Source organism: Clarias gariepinus, chromosome 20 (genome assembly GCF_024256425.1).
Source record: "Clarias gariepinus isolate MV-2021 ecotype Netherlands chromosome 20, CGAR_prim_01v2, whole genome shotgun sequence".
Taxonomy (NCBI): Eukaryota; Metazoa; Chordata; class Actinopteri; order Siluriformes; family Clariidae; genus Clarias; species Clarias gariepinus.
Window position 1 is genome coordinate 28,069,947 of NC_071119.1, and position 19,864 is coordinate 28,089,810.

Here is a 19,864-nt window from a genome sequence, read left to right on the forward strand (position 1 = left end):
CCCTAATACTAAACACATCTTCAAACTCCACAAACTGGAACGTTAACTGATACTTGGGCACGCGGGCTTTCAATGCTTGTTGTTTGGACCGTCAATGGCAACGATTTACAAAATTTTGCGCATCTTGGGGCCCAGGATATGATGCAGGAACTCGCCCAATCAAAATTAGGGTTGTGGAAACTGAGCCAAGGTACGCCCATTGGCTCTGGTGGAGACCCTTCACGATTATTCTGCTGCGTCTGACTGAGGTTTTCTTTACGGCGGGGTTTGTGCCGTCTTGTGACGGTCATGGTGACCAGCACCGCTGCTGACAACGCGGGTCTTGATCCAGCTTAATTGCCAGCGCGATGCAATCCTCAAAGGACAATTCGGCACCCCTGCAAGTGAGTTCCAGTTGAATTTCGGGGTTAAGTCCGTCCCGATATCTGGCTAACAGGCTTCTTTCATGCCATCTGCACTCCGCGGCTAAAACTTAAAACCTCACAGCATACTCAGCCATGGGATTGTTTCCTTGTCTTATCTTCATTGTGAGGATGAGGTGAGGATGTGGCGGCTCGGTGCCGAGACGTTGGGGGAGACTGGGCTGTCACGGGCTGACTAACACTGCAGGCCAGGTCATGGACCGCTTGTGTCAGACTTTCGATCTCTCTTTGTTGATCTCGAAGATAGCCGTGCATTCGGGTATTTTTCGTTGGGCAGATGGATTTCTGCTGTGTCCAGAATAATCAGTTCATCTGTCATGTTCCTGTATTTAGGAGACGGACGCAAATGCAGGTTGTGCAAACAAACAAACAATAAAAAAAATCCTGTCAATTCTGGTATATGAAAAATATAAAAGAGATCCCTGCAACTGATCGATTGTGGAATCTCCAAGTCTATGAGGCCATTCCATGACAGGTAGTTGGAGCATGGCAGATTTCAGTTACAAGGCAATGTGTTTTACTCATATGCAGAGTTTGACATTTACACTGGGGGGCCAAAGTTCTTTTGTTAATGTCCACATGTTGTGTTACACATTTATATACTGTAACTGAAGGTCAAGTAGTACCAAGTTTTCCATAAAGTCAAGTAACTCCCTCTTCAAGTAAATCACTCTTGTTTATTTATGTGAAAAGAGGGGGAAAAATAAACTTAACACAAAAAAAGACAACTCCTCAGGCTGGGTCTGAAAGCGGGCTAAATAGCAAGAAAGATAAACTCAAAGAACAAAACAAGGAGATATAGGTCTTAACCACGAGCTGATTACTTTTCAGCCTTGACCTTGTCTCTAAAAAAACCCGGCCCGGTCCCTGCAGACACTGATCAGTCCTGAGGAGGAAACAAATGACAAATGGAGGGTTAATGTTGACCATTGACGAACATGAAAACAATAGTGAATGGACAGGGACCTACGGGTTCGGCTGGTTTAAATAGTGACCCAGACAGGGGACAGACACCGTGAAACTAATTTGGTGTTACTGGGAGACATACCGACGTAGACACACTAGGGGGAGACAAAGCGGCGGCTCGGTAATCTGGAGAACCAGATCTTATTCCCCGGGACCGTGGTGGTACAGGTGTGACAGGCAGCCATATTTCTATCTATTTGTACACAGATATCAGCAAGTAATCAGTTAGAGTCTGATTTTTTTTTAAACAGGAAGTGTACATTCCATTGCTTAAAAAGTATTTTATGAACTATAATATTTTATGTAAAGAATTATTTACAATGTGTGAAAGCCTAGGTAAATTTACAGACAGAAGCCAGAGAACAAATATGCAAGATTTATGTGTATCAAAATAGAGAAGGAGAGAAGTTAGGACATTATTTGAAGTTTAAAGGAATATGGCAACAGCTAGTGCAATTGAAGAAAATTTGTGTGCCCAACATACATAAATACTGTATGTCCCACATTCTTGGGGTTATAATGATCATGCACTGTGATCATTACTTCAGTGTCCGCTCTTTAGACAAGCCTCCTTCATTGCATTGTTTTTTAGTAAAGTTGAGTCAGTAAAATTTGGTTCCTCTTAAAGTTTCTCCCTATTGCCATCTCAGGGAGTTTATCATTGCCGTCCCCCTCTGCGTGCTGCGTGTCCCCCTCTCAGGGACAATCCGATCATTATGATTTACACATATTTTCTCACATTTTATATACATTTTTCATAATTTCCATTTGATTGTATGAAGCTGCTTTAAGACAATGACCATTATTAAAAGCACTAAAAAAAAATAAATTTATTAAATTAAAGTTTATAATTAATTCTGAGGTTTAGGTTCCCTTGCTCAACCTCTAATTAAGGAAATTTGCCCATGACAAATGTGTTGGTTTATAACCAAACATGGTTAGTATACCAGACATAATACCGCAGATTTGGGCAGAAAAAAGTCATTCCAGTTAAACAAGTGGAAATTATTAACAGAGTTATAAAGAAATTCACTGTCTGCTAAGAGTAGAGAATTAAACCACCAGTGTGGTGGATTATGTATTGAAATTTGAATGTCTACTGCAGTGGTCATCAACCTGTCCTGCACAGTTAGTGTTTTCTCTGCTTACATGCGCTTCAATTTAAAACAGGCTGTTAATTACCTGATCAGGTGTGCTAAGAGCTGGGAAAACTGGTCTAGTGGTAGAGGAGTATGCTCAGATATTAGAATTATTAAATAATTTAAATACATAATAAAATAATAACAATTGTTGCCGGTAAAAAAAAAAAACAATTAAAAAAATCCTGTCAATTCTGGAATATAAAAAATATAAAAGGAGATCCCTGCAACTGAATGATTGTGGAATCTCCAAGTCTATGAGGCCATTCCATGACAGGTAGTTGAGGCATGGCAGATTTCAGTTACTGTACAAGGCAATGTGTTTCACTCATATGCAGAGTTTGACATTTTCACTGGGGGCCAAAATTCTTTTGTTAATGTCCACATGTTGTGTTACACATTTATATACTGTAACTGAAGATCAAATAGTACCAAGTTTCCCATAAAGTCAAGTAACTCCCTGCAGCAAATCAGTTTCAGGCCACTGAGCTACAGTATATCACACAAACTTACACACAACAGAAACACACAGAAGCGTACATTATGTGCTTTTGCAAAACATTTAATGTGCACATGAACTAACTTTGTGTTAAATTGAAAACTATAACATATGCATATTCACTCATATCCAACTTATAGCATGCACTCACAAAAAAAAAAAAATCATGCTCATTGTAGGTACTTGTTTATTTAAATCCAAATGGCTACTTTCAATGTGAATGTGTATAAATCAAATTGACCCACCCTCATTTATCGTGATAACGATAACCCTCTATTATTGAATGGTACCCTTGGCTCCGCCCGTGTGCAGATTCTTGTGCCTGCGTGCTACCATGCACCCGCAAATAGATTGGGCAAAGATCAACTCGCTTCTGTCATCACGCCGCTCAAATGGTCCGGCAGCCCGTTTTTCTGCCTGAGGCATCTATTTGTACATAGTTATCAGCAAGTAATCAGTTACAGTCTAAGACTTTTTTTAGCCACTCAGTGTACATTCTATTGCCTACAGATTAGAGACACTAACCTAATAAAGTTGAGGAATGTGTGAAGGACATAAATCACTGTATGATTATTAACCTCCTCCAACAGTAACTCTGGCTGGCCTTTCTGATCATTTGAAGCTCATGTGGATAATATTACTAGGATAAAGCAACGGGTTCCATGGTCAGTGCAAATAAAAAGGAGAGAGGGGGGCAACCTTGCCTAGTCCCTCTTCAAAGATTGAAGGGACCAGACAGAGTATTATTATACAGGATTATACAGAGGATTTTTATACAGGATTTTAATCCAATCTATAAATTTATCACCTATCCCAATTTTTTTTAGTACTCTAAAAAAAAAGGACATTTCAACCTGGCCAAAGATTTTTTTTTTTTAGCATCGAGAGATATAATTATCTTGTCTTGACTGTCTTGAATTGTTTGAGGATGGTGCATTAGGTTAAATAAGCGCCTGGTATTTTGTGAGACATTCCTACCAGAAATAAATCCAGTTTAATCAGGATGAACCAGACCAGTAAGTAATCGACCAAGTCTATTTGCGAGGGTTTTTGAAAATATCTTCTGATTAATGTTAAGGAGAGAGATTGGTCTGTATCCTTCTACCTCCTCTGTATTTTTCCCTTTTTTGGGAAGAACAGTTATTAATGCTTCATTGAATGTTGGTGGTAACCCAGTCACTAATGCCCCCTTCAGTGTTCTGAGCAGGCTAAGATTAAGTAGAATACCTTCAAGTGGTTATTTATATCTTTAGATGAAGTACATTGTGCTCCAGGTTTTGTCTTGATCTTATGGATTGTCCTATAACTGTCTTGCAAAAAAAGTAATTTATGTGGCTTATCTCCGAATTTAAACTATTCCTATTATAAATAATTCATTTAATTTACCTGGAACAATCGTATCTTAACTGTAGATTTGTTTGATGTATTTTTAATGCCGTAGAATGATTTTGGGCATTTTCATGTCTAATTGATGAATTTGTTTCGCCAGCATTAAAAGATTTGCTTTATTCTGTTTTATTTATTATTTTTGGACCCCTGATGAGAGATCTATGGATGTATCTGTACAAAAAAAATATAAAATGTTTTATATATTAAAAAATAATAAACGCACACAAATATGTTATTCGTTATATATATACCTTCAAATACTAAGTTAACATAGCTACACATGAGCTAAAAAATAGAAAGAAAATGATCAGGTACCAAATGACCATGGTTGGGAATTTTCCACGAATAGCCACAAAATAATTGCACTTAACATGTTAAATGTTGTTCGCACTTATCTTAGTTACGTGGCATTTAAAAACAGTCACTCGAGACCAAAGGAGCCTTCTGCGAACTTAACGGCCTTGTCTGGATCCGTGAGATAATGTTCCTTGCTGTTGTACATGACCCTTAGTTTTACTGGCCCTACGTGACAGCAAGTCCTTTAGCAGTTCCCATACTCATTTAAATAGCGCACAGCGTTTTACAACTGCTGAAGGATAGTCCGGGAAGATGTTAATTCGCTGCCCCTTAAAAGTGAATTGCTGCAATTTGGTTACCTTCTGCAGGTTTTCTTTCATTTCGTGGGTGTAATGTAACAGAATCACGAAAGCATGCAGCGGTTCATCAACTCCGGGACGGTTCTGCACCGCATGGTAACGGCGGTCAACTACAGTAGTGGTAAACGATCAAGCCATCAAAGTCCCTTGGTTTTATTCCGGACTCGGCCCCCTCTCGATGTGTAATATGCGAATGTTCTGTCTCCTACTATGTCCTTCAAAATCTGTGCATTTTTTCATAAATAAAAAAGAGGTGGCAATAAATGGTAGTTTAAATAAACAGACATCAATTAATTCACTTAATTTATATTTAAAAATGTGCTAGCATCTTTGGCTTCACTAGAGGGCAGAATAGGACAATTAACCCGGGGCCTAAGACTTGCATAATAAACATTTTAGCAATGGTTTAGATAGACAGATACTTTTTTAAACCTGAAAGATCTGTTAATGACAAGTGTGTGTGTGTGTGTGTGTGTGTGTGTGTGTATATATATATATATATATATATATATATATATATATATATATATACAGTGGTGTATATATATTTGCCCCCTTCCTGATTTCTTATTCTTTTACATGTTCGTCACACTTAAATGTTTCTGATCATCAAACACATTTAACTATTAGTCAATAATAACACAAGTAAACACAAAATGCAGTTTTTAAATGATGGTTTTTTATTATTTAGGGAGAAAAAAAATCCATGTGTGAAAAAGTAATTGCCCCCTGAACCTTATAACCCTTAGCAGCAATAACTGCAATCAAGCGTTTGCGATAACTTGCAACGAGTCTTTTACAGCGCTCTGGAGGAATTTTGGTCCACTCATCTTTGCAGAATTGTTGTAATTCAGCTTTATTAGAGGGTTTTTTAGCATGAACCGCCTTTTTAAGGTCATGCCACAACATCTCAATAGGATTCAGGTCAGGACTTTGACTAGGCCACTCCAAAGTCTTCATTTTGTTTTTCTTCAGCCATTCAGAGGTGGATTTGCTGGTGTGTTTTGAGTCATTGTCCTGCTACAGCACCCAAGATCGCTTCAGCTTGAGTTGACGAACAGATGGCCAGACATTCTCCTTTAGGATTTTTTGGTAGACAGTAGAATTCATGGTTCCATCTATCACAGCAAGCCTTCCAGGTCCTGAAGCAGCAAAACAACCCCAGACCATCACACTACCACCACCATATTTTACTGTTGGTATGATGTTCTTTTTCTGAAATGCTGTGTTACTTTTACGCCAGATGTAACGGGACACGCACCTTCCAAAAAGTTCAACTTTTGTCTCGTCGGTCCACAAGGTATTTTCCCAAAAGTCTTGGAAATCATTGAGATGTTTTTTAGCAAAATTGAGACGAGCCTTAATGTTCTTTTTGCTTAAAAGTGGTTTGCGCCTTGGAAATCTGCCATGCAGGCCGTTTTTGCCCAGTCTCTTTCTTATGGTGGAGTCGTGAACACTGACCTTAATTGAGGCAAGTGAGGCCTTCAGTTCTTTAGATGTTGTCCTGGGGGCATTTGTGGCCTCTCGGATGAGTTGTCTCTGCGCTCTTGGGGTAATTTTGGTCGGCCGGCCACTCCTGGGAAGGTTCACCACTGTTCCATGTTTTTGCCATTTGTGGATAATGGCTCTCACTGTGGTTCACTGGAGTCCCAAAGCTTTAGAAATGGCTTTATAACCTTTACCAGACTGATAGATCTCAATTACTTTTGTTCTCATTTGTTTCTGAATTTCTTTGGATCTTGGCATGATGTCTAGCTTTTGAGGTGCTTTTGGTCTACTTCTCTGTGTCAGGTAGCTCCTATTTAAGTGATTTCTTGATTGAAACAGGTGTGGCAGTAATCAGGCCTGGGGGTGACTACAGAAATTGAACTCAGGTGTGATAAACAAAAGTTAAGTTATTTTTTAACAAGGGGGGCAATCACTTTTTCACACAGGGCCATGTAGGTTCGGATTTTTTTTTCTCCCTAAACAATAAAAACCATCATTTAAAAAATGCACATGTATATATATATATATATATATATATATATATATATATATATATATATATATTGTGGCGAGGGCGGGGCGGCGGCTGACGACCAGCATGCCTTGCGGGGATGTCGGTGTATTCACCATGATGGGGAAAGGTGTTTGGGTTTGTGACTTCGGCCCTGTTGTGTGTGTGTTGAGGTGTAATGTGTGAAATGTGCTCTAGTTCAGGCTGACGCTGAATTAGAGGTAGGCTCTTGAGTGAAGGTGCTGCTCATGCCATACCGGCTGTATGCTAAATAAAGTACTCCCAGCCATTGCATTGGGCAGCAAATAAGCTCGCTCGTCTCTCCAGCATTTTTTCAGGCGTAAAAACGCTACATTGGTGTCAGAAGTGGGATGGAGAGTAACGGGTTCGAGCGCACAACGGAAGACCTACTGAAAATCCAAGCGGGCCGCCGAGTAGCGGAGCGACTACTCGCAAAGAAAAAGCGCTTTCCCGACGGCGCTAAAGCGAGCACACCACGGCAACCAACGCGGAGCGGTGAAGTGAAAATCCCGGCGCTGGATCTCGGGGCGGAGGCTGGCGCAGCGCAAGCGGCGGAGCAAGAGACATCTCCGCGCGCCGTTAGCCGGCAAAGCGACCTGCCGCTGCGCGAGGCCGAGCGCGCTGAGGCCATATCGGCGGTACGTCACGGCGGAAGAGCCGAGCGACCGCCTGCAGCTCGATGGCGCTCTGTTCGTGAACCTAGCCGGGGACAGGGCTACCCGTCGCGGCTAGGCAACGAGCAGCTCTCCGACGTTTCGCGGCGAGGCGACGGCGCGGGTGATCGTAAGGAGGCGCTGCGCGAGGTCGAGCGCGCTGAGCCCATAATGGCGGCACATTACGGCGAAAGAGCCAAGCGACCGCCCGCAGCTCAGTGGCGCTTGGTAGGTGAACCTAGCCAGGGACAGGGCTACCCGTCGCGGCTAGGCCTCGACATCGCTTCCGAGATTCCGCGACGACGCCAAGGCCACGGACCGCCGGACTACCACTGCAGCGTTCTCAGGCCTGATGGACAGCCGGACTACCGCTTCAACGTTCTCAGGCCTGAGGGACAGCGTACACCAGCAGCCGCTAAACTAGCGCCGGGTGGACGGTTGGGGAGCCCCGCCGGGCTCTACATCGACTGTGTGCTGGATGGCGTCTTACTGCGGGCGCTCGTGGACACCGGCTCCACTGTTTTGCTGCTGCGCTCTGGATTACTGGGGCAAAGCAAGCGTGTTTGCGGACGGCCTGATCCTGCCTTCAGCATCGGCACCGTTGCTGGGGGCTACGTGAAGGTAAGGGCGTGTCGCACAGTGCGAGTCCAGGTGGGTGGACGGACTTATTCCCACGGGTTCGTTGTGGGGAATGTCGAGGAGGACTGCATTCTGGAGTTGGACATTTTGGGTAGATGGGGTGCGGTGCTAAACTTGTCCAGCGGAACTCTTCGTGGTAACTTCGGGGTAGCCAGGTTGCTTGGACCCAAACCACAGCCGGACAGGTTAGCAGCACTCACCCGGGGGGCGGAACTTCCGGTAGCAGACCGAGCGGGAAACCCTCGGTGCTGCGAGCGAGTGGAGCGCCGTGACGACGTAGAGCCCTCGTCGCCGAACATTGTCCCCGTGCAGTCCTCCAGGCTCTCCAGTGGTGGGCAGCCGTCCGAGCCAGCGTGCAGCCATGTTCCTGCGTCACCCGCAGTCGCTCCGCCAGTCTCACAGAACTGTGAACCGCTCATCGCCAGGCAGAAGTGCCCCACCCAGCGCTCGCGGGCACCGCTGCAGGACTTTCGGGTGGGGGCACCCATGGAGCGAATGGGCGTGGACACTCACGGCCAGGGGCGAGATTTTGCTTCTGGCGAGCAGGTGTGGGTGTGTTCCTCCGGAAGGAGAAGGAGGGGGCTCTCGGCCGGGCGTGTGTCTCACTGGGTGGGCCCCTGTACGGTAATAGCCCGGCTCTCCGATGTCATCTACCGGGTGCGGTTGGCGGGGCGGGCACGAGTTTTGCTCCACCGGGACCGTCTTGCGCCTTGCCAGCCGCACGCCGGGGAAACATTGAACTCTGTGGAGGCCGGACCGCCTCAGGACTACGTTCACGTTCATCCCTCACCTGCCAAAGGACACCGGCGTTCCCACCGCCAGCGCCGACCGCCTCCACGCTTCCAAAACAAAGTTCGTCATGGTGACCAGGGACGGTCACAGCTCGGGTGGGGGCAGTGTGGCGTGGGCGGGGCGGCGGCTGACGACCAGCATGCCTTGCGGGGATGTCGGTGTATTCACCATGATGGGGAAAGGTGTTTGGGTTTGTGACTTCGGCCCTGTTGTGTGTGTGTTGAGGTGTAATGTGTGAAATGTGCTCTAGTTCAGGCTGACGCTGAATTAGAGGTAGGCTCTTGAGTGAAGGTGCTGCTCATGCCATACCGGCTGTATGCTAAATAAAGTACTCCCAGCCATTGCATTGGGCAGCAAATAAGCTCGCTCGTCTCTCCAGCATTTTTTCAGGCGTAAAAACGCTACAATATATATAGTGTGGCATAGGGGGGGTTTTGGCTGGCGACCATCATGCCTTGTGAGAGGGGTTGCTGTGTGTTCACCCTGTTGGGGAAGGTGTTTGGGTTAGTGGCTTCGGCCATGTTGTGTGTCTGTTAGGTGTCTGTGTTCTATTGAATATGCTCTGGTTTATGCTAAGGCTAAATTGGATGTGGTTCTGGTGTAAAGGTGTTGCTCATGCTTTTGTATGACTGCATGCTTAATTACAGTAAGTACTACCAGCCATTTGCACTGGACAGCAAGAAAACTCACCCGTCTCTCCAAGTTCCTTCTTAGTGGTGAAAAACGCAACTATATACTGTGTATATATATATATATATATATATATACGCACACACACACACACACACACACACACACACACACACACACACTCACCTAAATGATTATTAGGAACACATGGCAGTTGCTTCAATGCATTTAGGGGTGTGGTCCTGGTCAAGACAATCTCCTGAACTCCAAACTGAATGTCAGAATGGGAAAGAAAGGTGATTTAAGAAATTTTGAGCGTGGCATGGTTGTTGGTGCCAGACGGGCCGGTCTGAGTATTTCACAATCTGCTCAGTTACTGGGATTTTTGCGCACAACCATTTCTAGGGTTTACAAAGAATGGTGTGAAAAGGGAAAAAACATCCAGTATGCGGCAGTCCTGTGGGCGAAAATGCCTTGTTGATGCTAGAGGTCAGAGGAGAATGGGCCGACTGATTCAAGCTGATAGAAGAGCAACTTTGACTGAAATAACCACTCGTTACAACCGAGGTATGCAGCAAAGCATCTGTGAAGCCACAACACGCACAACCTTGCGGTAAACAGAATGAGAACATGGATCGATCATGCCTTGTTACCACTGTGCAGGCTGCTGGTGGTGGTGTAATGGTGTGGGGGATGTTTTCTTGGCACACTTTATGTGCCAAGTGTTTATATGTACTTAATAATAATAATAAAGTGAAATGCAGTGCAACCTTTGATGTGCAATTATAGTGATGACAAAGTGACAAGAGTGCAAATAGTAATTGTGCAAAAGAACAGCATGAAAGTGACCAGTGACTAGATCTAAGAGTATTGGCATGTGTTCCTGAGAGTAAGTGACTAGTCCCTGGAGCTTAAGGCGTTACCACTGAGAGGTACTACATATAGCAGAAGAGCCTTAGGCCCAGGTCTGTCACAAAATGTTGACAGTTTAGTATTATAATGAAGTAACAAAGCCTTTCCATCATGCAATGGACTGACGTCACATCCAAGGTGTATTCCTACCTCACAACCAGTTTTCCCAGAATAGCCCTTAGACGCATATAAGGCATTAATACAAAACTAGCTTTATATTCTTTTCCCTTTGCCCTATATGTATTTTCTTTTGATGCAACATTTCCACTGGCTATCCTTTTGTGGCGAGTTTAAAGGCATTGTTTTATTTACCTCTAAAATATCTTGTACAAATGCTGCTCTTTGTTGTAATTACTGTATGGCCACAGAATTAAACAGAAAGCAAATTTCGGAATGTCACAAAACATGTATTTGTTATTGACATACATTTTATAATACCTTTTATGTCATGTGTGTTCATATTTTAATTAAAAATATAATACTAATTATTATCTACAATATATTAATATCCTTATTTTTTATGTCAAATGACCTTGGGTATTTGTAGGGTGCTTATAATAATAATAATAATAATAATAATAATAATTATTATTATTATTATTATTATTATTATTAGAATTATAGTTTGTTATTATTATTATTATTATTAGAATTATAGTTTGTTATTATTATTATTATTATTATTATTATTATTAATTATTAGCATTATAGTTTGTTATTATTATTATTATAGATAGATAGATAGATGGATAGATAGATACAGTAATAGCTGTTTGACAACAGTAGTCTTTCAAATTTTTTCTTCTCGGAAATACTGATAATATAAGGAATATTATGTTAATAAATAATCCATCCTAATGGCCTACTGTCTGGAACCTCCCTCACCTGAAAAAGACACCATATGAACAGCTACAGATCATCATGTTTTTACTGTGATTGGTATCACATAGACACCATAAAGATGGCTGTTGGTATTTCGTTCTAAAAATGATTTACACTCGCAGTCATCAGACAGTTAAAAACCTCAGTCTGATACAAGAAATGTAATGTCAGAAGTCTAATGATATCAAGTTCCTGCTAACACAGAGGTGTGGTATGTGGTTTATGGGAGATGGATGGTGGTTCATTTTTGTCTTTGTAAGAAAGCATCAGTGTTAAATGTACTGGCTGGTGTCAAAACTTAAGATAATCCCCAAATAAACTTATTAAAAACCCATAAACCTTGGCGGCCGGTCAATAAGGATCAAAACGAATGGACTGAGCAAGGGGTTCCATGGTCAAAATTTTCCACTAAAATTTTTTTGCACCAGCCACCACTGCTCATAAATAAAAAAAGAGGTGGCAATGTAAACAGACATCAATTAATTCACTTAATTTATATTTAAAAATGTGCTAGCATCTGTGGCTTTACTAGAAGGCAGAATAGGACAATTAACCCGGGGCCTAAGACTTGCATAATGAACATTTTAGCAATGGTTTAGATAGACAGATACTTTTTTAAACCTGAAGGACTTGTTAATGACAAGTGTGTGTATGTGTGTATATATATATATATATATATATATATATATATATATATATATATATATATATATATATATACACACTCACCTAAATGATTATTAGGAAAACCTGTTCAATTATCTAATCAACCAATCACATGGCAGTTGCTTCAATGCATTTAGGGGTGTGGTCCTGGTCAAGACAATCTCCTGAACTCCAAACTGAATGTCAGAATGGGAAAGAAAGGTGATTTAAGCAATTTTGAGTGTGGCATGGTTGTTGGTGCCAGACGGGTTGGTCTGAGTATTTCACAATCTGCTCAGTTACTGGGATTTTTACGCACAACCATTTCTAGGGTTTACAAAGAATGGTGTAAAAGGGAAAAACATCCAGTATGTGCCAGTCCTGTGGGCGAAAATGCCGTGTTGATGCTAGAGGTCAGAGGAGAATGGGCCGACTGATTCAAGCTGATAGAAGAGCAACTTTGACTGAAATAACCACTCGTTACAACCGAGGTATGCAGCAAAGCATTTGTGAAGCCACAACACGCACAACCTTGAGGCGGATGGATTACAACAGCAGAAGACCCCACCGGGTACCACTCATCTCCACTACAAATAAGAAAAAGAGGCTACAATTTCCACGAGCTCACCAAAATTGGACAGTTGAAGACTGGCAAAATGTTGCCTGCTCTGCTGAGTCTCGATTTCTGTTGAGACGTTCAAATGGTAGAGTCAGAATTTGGCGTAAACAGAATGAGAACATGGATCCATCATACCTTGTTACCACTGTGCAGGCTGGTGGTGGTGGTGTAATGGTGTGAGGGATGTTTTCTTGGCACACTTTAGGCCCCTTAGTGCCAATTGGGCATCGTTTTAATGCCACGGGCTACCTGAGCATTGTTTCTGACTATGGCCATGTCCATGGGGCCAGGGGTAGCTCAGTGGTTAAGACATTGGACTACGGTTCGAAAGATCCCAGGTTCAAACCCCACAACCACCAAGTTGCCACTGTTGGGCCCTTGAGCGCGGCCCTTAACCCTCAACTACTCAGATGTGTAATGAGATAAAAATGTAAGTCGCTCTGGATAAGATCAGTAACCCTTGGCCACCCATGACCCTGTCGCCAGGTCACCGGTTTTCCTTCCTTAGATACTGTATGACTCAGTCCTCTAGCCATTACAATTATATCTCACCCACTTCCACCTGCCATTGTAAAACGTTATTGAAAATGTAGCTACTGTGAGAAGGGCCAAATTGTAATGGCTACCCATCAAAATGTGATCCAAAGTATGAAAACCAGTGAACCAGCAACAGGGTCATGGGAGGCCAGGGCTCACTGATGCACATAGGAAGTGAAGGCTGGCCCGTGTAGTCTGATCTAATAGAAGAGCTAGTGGAACTCAAAATGATTAAAAAGGTTAATTTTCATCATTTCCAATGGTAAGGGGTCTGACTGGTCACCGACTGTTTTCAGGACAAAGGGGACGTCCTCAATAATATGGGGGTAGTCATAATGTTATGGCTGATCAGTGTGTGTGTGTGTGTGTGTGTGTGTGTGTGTTTATATATACTTAATAATAATAATAATAAAGTGAAATGCAGTGCAACCTTTGATGTGCAATTATAGTGATGACAAAGTGACAAGAGTGCAAATAGTAATTGTGCAAAAGAACAGCATGAAAGTGACCAGTGACTAGATCTAAGAGTATTGGCATGTGTTCCTGAGAGTAAGTGACTAGTCCCTGGAGCTTAAGGCGTTACCACTGAGAGGTACTACATATAGCAGAAGAGCCTTAGGCCCAGGTCTGTCACAAAATGTTGACAGTTTAGTATTATAATGAAGTAACAAAGCCTTTCCATCATGCAATGGACTGACGTCACATCCAAGGTGTATTTCTACCTCACAACCAGTTTTCCCAGAATAGCCCTTAGACGCATATAAGGCATTAATACAAAACTAGCTTTATATTCTTTTCTCTTTGCCCTATATGTATTTTCTTTTGATGCAACATTTCCACTGGCTATCCTTTTGTGGCGAGTTTAAAGGCATTGTTTTATTTACCTCTAAAATATCTTGTACAAATGCTGCTCTTTGTTGTAATTACTGTATGGCCACAGAATTAAACAGAAAGCAAATTTCGGAATGTCACAAAACATGTATTTGTTATTGACATACATTTTATAATACCTTTTATGTCATGTGTGTTCATATTTTAATTAAAATATAATACTAATTATTATCTACAATATATTAAGATAAAACTTTTAGTTTTTAGTTTCCTTATTTTTTATGTCAAATGTCCTTGGGTATTTGTAAGGTGAGAATAATAGTTATTATTAATAATAATAACAATAATAATAATAATAATAGTTATTATTTTAGATCATTATTTTTTATTATTAATAATATTATTAATAATAATAGTTATTATCATTATAGTTCATTATTTTTATTTTTTTATTACTTTTTTAAAATAATAATAATAGTAATAATAATAACAGTAATTGTTATAATAATAATAATAATAATAATTATTATTATTATTATAGATTATTATAGATTATTAATATTATTATTATTATTATTGATTATTATTATTATTATTATTATTATTATTATTATAGATAGATAGATAGATAGATAGATAGATAGATAGATAGATAGCTGTTTGATGACCGTAGTCTTTTAAATTTAAGTTTGTCCATTTTTCAATCCTAAGACTGACTGTAAATATGATGTTAATTACATCATATTTGGGTTGAAAAAAAAAAGCTGATTGACAGGTGCAGTAAACCTGTTAATATCCCACTGAAAATCAGTTTTAATCATAAAGATATTTTTATTGGTTAACCCTAGCAGTTGTAGATGATGCAGTGATGCAGAGACAAACGGGTAATTATAAGTCATAGTGTACATTGTTCCATATTTTTTTTACTTGTTTCCATATTTTGCTTCTGTAAAGCTGCATTCCATCAATGACTGTTATAAAAAATGCTATTAAAATAAAATTGTATTAAATTGATACAAAACTGTCCATGTTAAAGTTTAAAAAATTGAAGAATTAAATTAATTAAATGTTTTTTAAATTAATTAAAAAAATAATTAGAGTTAAAGGCTACAGTCATTCCAATGTTCTTAAAAAAGGTGTGGTTTGCATTCAGAAGGAATACATACAGAAAAGAGAATGTATAACATTGAGTTCACCAAGAATAAAAGAGAAAATAATAGGATGGCTTCTGAAATACATAAAAACAATGCAAGCCATAAGGGTTTAGGTAATGCTTTTCAGAGAACTCCCATGTTTGAAAAAGAGAGTTGAAAAATAATGCAGCTTTTGTTATACAGCTGCCTTTCAGATGGGAAACTACATAACAAAAGGCTTCACATGCAAATTTTACTTTGTGGAAATCAAATGGTTCAAGCTGAAATGTTCAGATAGACGTCAGTGTTACAGTGACCTAAATATGAAATTGGCCTTTGTAGAATAACAAATAGTTTAACTCATATATGTGGGTGGTTTGGTATCGGTTTTAATTCGATTGAATTACATTTTACTTAGAATATTTTTATTATTATTTATTTATTGGTCTTCTATAATGACTTATTATTATGTTAATATCTTATTATTATTATTATGTTAATATGTTTTTACTGTTATGTGTAAAATATTTTCAGTAACAAAGCTGTTACAGTAGCTCCTTGTGTTTATAGTTATTTGCAAACCAGGACATTTTGCATACGTGAAATAGAGTCTAATCCAGTGTCACTATTCATATGTATTTAATACCTTAAATATGCTTCAGTATGTGATGTACACCTATCACCTGGCCTGTTATTTATTTTGTGCCAGTTCAGGTAATCAACAAACTGGCATAACCCATAGGCCTAAAATTAAGAAAAGGAAAAACGTATTTAAAGTAAAAAAAACAACAAAAAAACAGAAAGCAAACACAGGGCTTAGAAACGGCTTAATTAATTCAAAAAGATGTGGCTGGTGGCAGTAAATGACTATCTGATTTAAATTCCCCAAACCAGAGAGTGATACAGCTGCTCAGGATGTTCTCAGAATATTGTCTGTGCCAGCAGCCTTGCGTATGTAGACTCAGCATAAAGATTTTCTTACATCAGCTGTGGTAAGACAATACCCTTTTGATTGGAGGAGGGCTACCTTGTCATTCGGTTCCTAGGTGAATACAAAGTATGGCATTTACAAAACTACTGTGTAGATCAGGTATGATGTCCTCCACAGGGTTCCGAGTGGGCAGTGGAGATCATCAGATGAACAGGCTGTGTGTCCTGCACACATGGCTTGGAACAGAGCTGTTTTGTCACCATTTGCTGGTGGTTGGTGTTTGTGTTGGTGTTAACTGCCACCACTTGGTACTATGTGGGAAGCCAGCTTATTGACTTTACCCTGGGCCAATAAGCTCTTGGTTTTTCAGTGTTCATGCTTAAATCAAACACAATTTGATATAAGACAATGACAACCAGAAAAAACACCAAATATAGCTGATAAATCATTTTAAACATTGAAGCAACACTATCCAACACCCCTGGCCCTAATGTTTAAAAACTTGGACCTTTTCCAAAAGTGTGATGTAGCACTGATGTAAGATCAGCGTTCCTGAGAACAAGCAAACATGGTATCCAGCACTGTAAATTAATGGAGATTATAGTAGATATTCTAATGCATGTTGTGGAAGCTTCTACTATGGATAGGAATATTGCTCATGGTAGCCAGAGTACATTAAATTCAGTAAATCAAAATCAATCATATGTTATTAAGTAGTTCTTCATCTCTGCCTGGCCATTTTAAACTTTACCCAGTGCAATACATTTTAAAGTGTAACTATTGTATTGTTTTACTTTTTCAATTTCAATTTCATTTGAATGGGTTTTGGAATCTTTTCCATTGCTTCCATTGACATTTTCCTCATTGCAGCAATGTTTCCTGTCAATTAACCAGTTCAAACAGCTTTCTTTTAACTATAGACAATGGACTATAAACGCAAATTACACTTTGCTTCCATATTTTTTCCACTGTACTTCTATATATAGGTATTTCAATTACTTGTTAGGGTGTTGCTAGATTCCTCATGTATATATGATCATGTTTCTGCTTTATGACTCTCATGGTTTTGCCTGCACAGTGTAATTTGGCCCGCAGAGTATTTTTTTTATTTTTTATTTAAGCACCACAAATATGTAATATAATTTTTATGTCTATATACAGAATTTAATGTTTTTATGATGGAAATTGTGACCTGTGGGGGGAATTATTTTTAATCAAATTCTGAACTGTTGGTTTTGCCAGGATGATATAATTTTACATAAATAATAAAAAAAAAACTTTATTTTACATGGTAAATATAAACATTGTGCGCTGAGATACGTAAACATATATGTGAAATATACATTTATATACAGTTGAAATAGGATTACATGTAACTTTATGCCTGTGTGTGTATGTTTTAGTTGATTTGTATTTGATTTATATATATATATATATATATATATATATATATATATATATATATATATATGAATTAATTACATTTCAATGAGAAACTAAAGTGTACTTTTCTTATTTTAAACAAATATTTTAAAATATTTCCTGTGTAAATAAACATACATATGTATGAGAATTCAATGTTTTCCACCATCTTCCCTTTAGCTTAACTATTTTATTGTATTCTTGTTTTTTTTACTACATTTCAGTAAATATATATTTACTTCAGTCGAATAGATTAAAAAAAAAAAAAGCACTGTTATGGTACGGTGCATGTTTTTAAATGTGGTCTAGAGCTAGAAATGTAATGACCATGAAAGCAAAAATGATAGAAGAGACATCCATATCATGGAAAGTGAACTGGTAATCACTGGTGGCATGGAATTACCTGCAAAATACAAACATGTATATAATATTAAATGCACAGAAGTAAGCACATGTAAAATTATTTGTGATTTATTATAAATAAGTAAGATATTCATAAGTCTGTACAAGTGTATACTTACCAAGAGTCTGGGTGACACGGATGGAGTTTGGAATGACAGGAAAAGTCAAGTTACTAAGTCCATTGAGAAGAGTTTTTTTCACTTTGGACACAGTAACCTTTAACCCACTAGAATTCATATAGAGGTAGCTATTTGTCACTATAGACCCATTGCTGAAAGGTAAGAAATGTAAAAAAAACTGGTTAAAATTCACATATTAATTCACAAATAAAAATCAAAAAAATAAAAATCTTTCATACCTGAATGTTAAAATAATCATATGCGTGAAGCTTTTAAAAGCTTCCCTGTACAATGGTTCAACCTGAAATAATAATAAAAAAGTTATTATTAAGTATATATATATATATATATATATATATATATATATATATATATATATATATATATAAATTAGGTATCAACAATACACTGACAACCTAGACTGTCACATTCAATACAAGATGATTACATTTAACAAATTTCACATGATAATGCTTACACACATGTTAATGTAATGCAATAGAAATTTTAAGGAAAAATAGTTAATTTTAACCGCTTCAGATAAAATTCACCTGACTACAGATATTTGTAGCTTTTGCTGCAAACTGCGCAGAGCTGTTATTGGCCAGGGATGCATGGAATGTTTCATTAATCCTAAAGATCAAGTTAAAAATTGATACTATGCTGGAGTTTGAAGGTGTGTTTTCTGAAGAGACATTTGAGTTGTTTGTTGATGTGGTTGGGCTTAAAGAGCCACTTGTTGAAGAGATGTTAGTAGATGTGCCTGAGGTTAAAGAGCCACTTGTCGAAGAGCTATTTGTTAAACAGTTTGTTGAAGAACCATTTAAGTTGTTTGTTGAAGAGCTGGTGATTGAAGATCCATTTGTTGTAGAATTGTTTAAGGCATTTGTTGAGGAGCCGTTTGTTGAAGATCCATTTGTTGTAGAATTGTTTAAGGCATTTGTTGAGAAGCCGTTTGTTGAAGAGCCATTTGTTGATGAACCATTTGTTAAGGAGTTGTTTGTTAAGATGTTGGTTGAGGAGCTGTTTGTTGAAGAGCTGTTTGTTGAGGAGCCATTTGTTAAGTTGGTTGTTGAAGAGCTGTTTGTTAATCTGTTTGTTACAGAGCTGTTTGTTGAAGAGGCATTTGTTAAGCTGTTTGGTGAAGAGCTGTTTGGTGAAGAGCTGGTTAATGAAGAGCCATTTGTTGTAGAATAGTTTAAGCTGTTTGTTGAAGCGCCGTTTGTTGAAGTGCCGTTTGTTAAAGAGCCGTTTTTTGAAGTGAAATTTGTTGAAGTGCCATTTGTTGAAGTTATGTGTGTTGAGCTGTTTGTAGATGTATTTGGGGTAGAAGAGGTGTTTGTAACTGTTGATTGAGAGATTAAATTGGGATAAGAATATCCACATGTACTGTACAAATCACTTATTGAAGTTGAATGCCCTTATAACTGTATACTGACCAATAACCTGGGTGATGTTTATAGAATTTAAAATAATGTTTAAGCTTGAGTTGGTCATTCCTGCATCGGAAAGTGACTTTAGTATTGTTGAGTTAGTTGGGATGCTGTCATTGGCCATGAATTCAAGGCTGGAATTTACTTTAATTGAACCATTCCTAAAAAAAAAAAAAAAAAAAAACCTGAGTAA

The 19,864-nt window shown here is 39.1% G+C and overlaps 1 long non-coding RNA gene across 1 annotated transcript; it reads right to left on the bottom strand.

The window, feature by feature from the left end:
* Positions 1-18,014: 18,014 nt before the first annotated feature.
* On the bottom strand, positions 18,015-18,543 carry LOC128508373 (uncharacterized). The gene is made up of 3 exons (XR_008355911.1): positions 18,478-18,543; positions 18,239-18,390; positions 18,015-18,120 (listed from the first exon to the last, which is right to left on the bottom strand). It is a non-coding gene; the product is annotated as an uncharacterized LOC128508373 (long non-coding RNA).
* Between the last annotated feature and the right edge of the window lie 1,321 nt (positions 18,544-19,864).